This window comes from Mobula birostris, chromosome 4 (genome assembly GCF_030028105.1).
Source record: "Mobula birostris isolate sMobBir1 chromosome 4, sMobBir1.hap1, whole genome shotgun sequence".
In the NCBI taxonomy this organism is placed as follows: domain Eukaryota; kingdom Metazoa; phylum Chordata; class Chondrichthyes; order Myliobatiformes; family Myliobatidae; genus Mobula; species Mobula birostris.
Genome location: NC_092373.1, coordinates 38,443,312 through 38,449,758, shown reverse-complemented (window position 1 = coordinate 38,449,758; position 6,447 = coordinate 38,443,312).

The following is a 6,447-nucleotide window of genomic DNA, read 5'->3' as shown; positions in this document are numbered from 1 at the left end:
TATGGGCTGTGCTAATTTGCAGTTAAGTACAGAAACGTTTATCTGTAACTCACCAAAATAGAGTTATATTTGTGGTATAAATTTGTTTAAAATTCCAGTTCTGCTGATCAGGGCAGTTATTAAATGTCAAGTGATTCCAGCGCTGATAAGCTGAAAATGATTGATCTTTTCTTAAATTAGGTTTACTGTCGTGACCATAAGGTACATGATCCATAGAAACTGGAAGGATTCCAGGAACAAATCTCAGTCTACAGGAAATTAGCTGATCTGACATAGATGGCGTCTATAGAGAGAGAGACAAAAATAACATGGTTCCTTTCCTGAGCACTCTCCACTTACTGTTCTATGTGGATTTCAGGTTAGGATAGAACTATGGTCAACTGCAATGCAGCTGCTAGTCTAATTAGAATTAAAATCAGATTTATTATCACTGACATATGAAAATTATTGTTTTGCAGCAGCAGTACAGTGCAATGCAAAAATAATTACCATAGACAGTAAGAAATATATTTAAAGGTAAATAAATAGTTCCAAAAGAGAGCAATACAGTGAGGTAGTGTCTATGGCATAGAAATCTGATGGTATAGGTGAAGGAGCTGTTTCTAAAACATTGAGTGTGCTTCCTTGGGCTCCTGTACCTCATCCTTGATGGTAGGAATGAGAAGAGGGCACATCATTTCTGCATTTGCAGCATGACTCACCTTTGAACTCTAAAATGAAGTACCAATGAGTAACTGATACTGGGAGAAATATACCTCATTACGTCTTTACCAGTGTTCATAAAGATGTAAACAGCGGAAATTAAGTTAAGCCCAGATTTCTAAAAAAAATAAGAATTCTATGTCACAACAAGCATCATAAAAATAACTATTTGCATGTCCTAAATTCCACTAAGATGGGATCCTATCAAAACAATGCTGCAATTTTAATAAGATCAAAAGATTTGATTTTATTAAAAGATACCTGTCAATGAGAAAAAGTTATGAATGTAGTTTTCATTACTACAGTAACATAGGAAATGTTAAATATGTGGTCAAGGCAAGAAAAAGATGGTAGCTGGTTGTAACTGCTATAGCAGTGAAGTTGAAATTTCTTGAGAAAAATATTGTTATGAGTTGTGGCATTGCATTGTTGACAGGTGTACACAGGAGGAGACTTGATATCTTGTAAGGAACATGCCAGCCATGTGGTAGCACAATCACTACCAGGTCCAAAGGTTCTGAGCTAATGGAGGTACCAATCTGTGCCTCATATGGGAACATTCTTCTGTGGCATAAGTCACAGCAGTAGAATTGGACCATTCAGCTAACCGGCTAATTTATTGTTCATCTCAATCCCATTCTCCTGCCTTCTCCCTGTAACCTTTGATGCCCTTATTTATCAAGAATGTATCAACCTCTTCTTCAAATAGGCAAACACTAGGAAATCTGCAGATGCTGGAATTTCAAGCAACGCATTAAAAAGTTGCTGGTGAACGCAGCAGGCCAGGCAGCATCTCTAGGAAGAGGTATAGTTGACGTTTTGGGCCGAGACCCTTCGTCAGGACTAACTGAAAGAACAGCTAGTAAGACATTTGGAAGTGGGAGATCCAAAATGATAGAAGACAGGAGGGGGAGGGAAGGAGCCAAGAGCTGGACAGTTGCTTTCCGCAGGGATCGCTCCCTACACGACTCCCTTGTCCATTCGTCCCCCCCATCCCTTCCCACCAATCTCCCTCCCAGCACTTACCCTTGTAAGCGGAACAAGTGCTACACATGGCCTTACACTTCCTCCCTCACCACCAGACAGTCCTTCCAGGTGAGGCGACACTTCACCTGTGAGTCAGCTGGGGTGATATACTGCGTCCGGTGCGGCCTTCTATATATTGGCCAGACCCAACGCAGGCTGGAAGACTGTTTCGCTGAACACCTACACTCTGTCTGCCAGAGAAAGCAGGATCTCCCAGTGGCCACACACTTTAATTCACATCCCATTCCCATTCTGTTATCTCTATCCACGGCCTCCTCTACTGTAAAGATGAAGCCACACTCAGGTTGGAGGAACAACACCTTATATTCTGTCTGCATAGCCTCTAACCTGATGGCATGAACATTGGCTTCTCAAACTTCCGCTAATGCCGCACCTCCTCCTCGTACCCCATCCGTTATTGCTGATCCTCCGGGTTCCCCCCACCTTTCTTTCTCCCTAGGCCTCCCGCCCCATGATCCTCTCATATCCCTTTTGCCAATCAACTGTCCAGCTCTTGGCTCCATCCCTCCCCCTCTTGTCTTCTCCTATAATCTTGGATCTTCACCTCCCCCTCCCACTTTCAAATCTCTTACTAGATCTTCTTTCAGTTAGTCCTGACAAAGGGTCTCGGCCCAAAACGTCGACTGTACCTCTTCCTATAAATGCTGCCTGGCCTGCTGCATTCACCAGCAACTTTTATGTGTGTTTCTTTAAATATACCCAATGACTTGATCTCCACAGGCATCTGTGACAATGAATTCCACAGATTCATAACCCTCCGCGTAAAGAAATTCCTTCTCATCCCTATGCTAAAGGGACGTCCTTGTTTTCAAGACTGTGCCCCTGGCCTGATACAGTACTTGCCCACTATAGGAAACATCCTCTCCACGTCTTTCAATATTCAATGAGATTTCCCCCTCATTCTTCTAAACGCAAGTGCAAGCCCAGATCCATCAAATACTCCTCATGTTAACCCTTTCATTCCTGGGATCATTCTCGTGAACCTCTGAAACCTCTACAATGCTAGTGCATCCTTTCTTAGATAAGGGGCCCAAACTGTTCTCAGTACTCCAAGAATGCTCTGAGCAATACTTTAAGCTTCAGCATTACATCCATGTTTTTATATTCCAGGAATCCCAAGACCGTTTGCAACTCTAGTTTTTTAATTTTCTTCATTTAGAAAATAGTCTATGCCTTTATTCCTTCTACCAAAGTACAATTTCCTACACTATATTCATCTGCCACTTCTACTTTGCCCATTCTGCAGACTTCTTGCTTCCTCAACACTACCTGCCCCTCCATCTATCTTTGTATCAATGCAAACTTGGCCACAAAGTCATCAATTCCATCATCCAAATCTTTGACATATACAGTAACGTGAAAAGAAGCGGTCCTAACACCGATCCCTGCGGAGCACCACTAGTCACCAGCAGCCAAACTGAAAAGGTCCCCTTTATTCCACGCTTTGCCTCCAGGCTGTCATCCAATCTTTTATCCATGCTAGTATCTTTCCTGTAATACCATGGGCTCTTAACTTGTTTATCAGCCATAAGTGCAACACCATGTCAACGGCCCTCTGAAAATCCATGTAAACAATATCCACTGACTCTCCTTTGTCTGCCTGTTATTTCCTCAAATAATTCCTCAATGTTATCCCTAATACTGATTCTATTATGAACATTTCTGAAATATCATCGAGCCAATAAAGTAGAATCTTGCAGTACACAAACCAGCTGCATTACACACAAAAGTAACTTGTTGATTGCAAAATAATTTGAGCTTCCTGAAAGACGTTAGATATGCTAGAAAATGTGAATATATATTGGATGACTTGTAGGTCCAGATTTTGACAATGCCAACAATTCTGAATAGAACTACTACTGGTAGTCACATTTTCAAATAGAACCAAGTCCAACAGTTCCACACATGCTAAATCAAATGCAAAAATTGCAAACTTAATGAAACTTGGCATATTTATCAGACATTATCAGCCAATTGGCACAAGAGGTTCCAGTCAGCTAAGGTGTAACAGGATGGAGGCATCCTCGCTCAGACTTTCCAATCCATATTTAGTTTTTGCTTTTCCATATATAAACCCATGGAAATGATGTTTATTCTTTCAAAATCAATTAACAATTATTAATGAAAGATCTACTCAATAGAAGTATGTTGCAGGTTATAAATCTATAAACTTATAGCATCTGGCTTTCAGTAACCAAACTTTAAAATATTGTATCTCTGTCCAACTTTGTAATTGTCTAAATTAGCTTTCTACTTAGCAGGGGTACAAAACCAATTCATTTAATACTTGTATCTGCAATACAGCCGTCAGATGCTTGGATTTCTCACAAGCTCAGCTGTTCACGTGGCTCACAATGCCTATATCAACAGTACTGCAATATGTATTTTACACACAATCAGAATCAGGTTTAATATCCAGGGCATATGTTGTGAAATTTGTTAACTTAGAGAGTGCAGAACAATGTAATACATGACAAACACAGAAAAAAAATGAATTACAGTAAGTGTATGTGTATATATGTATATATAATACAGAAAAATTAAAAATAGTGTAAAAACAGAAATAATTTTAAAAAGTGAGGTAGTGTTCATGGGTTCAATGTCCATTTAGAAATTGGATGCCAGAGGGGAAGAAGCTGTTCCTGAATCGCTGACTCTGTGCTTCTATACCTCCTTCCTGATGGTAGCAATGAGAAGAGGGCATGCCCTGAGTGATGGGGGTCGTTAATAATGGTCGCCACCTTTCTGAGGCACTGCTCCTTAAAGATGTCTTAGATATTATAGAGGCTAGTATCCATGATGGAGCTGACTAATTTTACAATTTTCTGCAGCTGAAACATATTTTAATGGTCATTCAAAGTACATTCTATCGATAGGAATAAAAAGACTTAAGATTACGTATTAAAGTAATATAAGGAAACAGAGAAATCTGAAATTCAATATGGGTATATAAAACCATGTTAGTAAAAAATGCTAATTTCTAAAAGCAGAGAAGTTGATTTCAACTTGTGCAGAATCTTGTTCTGATGCACTTGGAAGAATTAGAACGTAGGAACCTGCAAATGTTTTGGGACTCAATATTTATAATAGATTAAGTAAACATATTGAGATAGACAGAATGCAGCACTGATGAAGGGTCCCAGACCTGAAATGTTAACTGTTTCTCTTTTCACAGATACTTTTTGATCCACAAAGTATTTCCAGCATGTTCTGTTCTTAATTCTGATTGCCAGTATCAGCTGCTTTTTTATATACTTTCAGAACTGATTCCCTACAGAAATATTAACATTTAGTTTGAACTACCAGAAGACCATGCTGGCTACCAGCAGATCAATCCCATCAACTGCAGTGCCCCACCTTTCTCTGCACTCCCCCTATTTGTTATCTTCCATGTGTCAATCAACTCCCCAACTGATTATTTTACCACAGAGGTAATTTACAGCAATCAATTAATTTATGAACATATCTTTAAGATGAAAGAGGAAACTAGAGCACCAAGAGGAAACCCACATTGTTAAAATAGAATGCACAAATTCTACAGATTGGGAATCCAAGGTGAGAATTAAACTCACTTCTGGTTTCTTACGAAGTTTCTGGAGCTGTGCTAACTGCTGTACCACCATGCTAGAAGATCATGACATATATAGTTAATAGGTGCTGAGATGCTGGACTCCACAACAGGATTTCCCTGCAATATGCCAGGAAAATCAACTTCACAATCTCATGTCAAACCTGGGTAGGACTGGTAACACATTAATTGCGCAGGGGCTTTTTTCGCCTGGAGAATGGGTAGAATAGTTCTCTTAATTATTTGATTTAATGAGTTTAATCATTACTCGCTGTTTCAATGAACTTTGTATTTTCTAATAGATTTACTTTAAATATTTTTCATAATTTAATAGTTTATACATTAGCTCACACCTTTCTAAGAAACCAAAGATGTGTCCATCTTTGTATTCTGCCAAAACCTGTCAAGGTAGTTCAGCCCCAGATCCACACTGCCTGAGTCCTGACCATAGTGAGATTTTACTGTCTGCCTATAGCCCAAAAAGTGTAGCTAGACAGAGATAATGAGTAGTTAACTGGCCTGGATCACTAGGAATGGGTCACTTTTCACCCATAAAGAGAAGATTAAGTGACCTAGTAAAGGTCTGTATGATCATTATGGGGTTAAGTGATGGAAAGAGATTGGAGTGAATGCAGAGCTTTTAACCACAGAGACAAATAACATAGCTGCTTTTCAGAGGAAGCTAAATTCTTCTTAGGCAGTCCTTTTAATTTTGGCGTGTGCCTGTGTGCGTGCGCGCATCCGTGATGATGTCTTTTTCATGGCTTTTACAAGGCTCGGAGCAAGAGAGAGACTGTGTGGTGTGCCACTCCCCACACAGACATTTTCGCAGTATTTTTCCCTTTATTTTACAAGGTCGAGTTGCGATCTCAACACTCAACCCGGCACAGATGGAAAGCATACTCAGGAGCAGATCTGACTGGTTTCGAACCCGGGAACCTCCGCTCCCGGGTCCAGCACCGATATCGTTGCGCCACCAGCCAGCCCACCCTTAGGCAGTCCTAGGTCAGCAAATATTGGAAAACCAAATAAAAGGATGCATTGCTGGGCTTAAGTGAAGAGTAGGACCTAGATCATGTAGAACATGGAGAAGGAATGTGGATAATCTTTAAATGGTCTGTAATACTTTG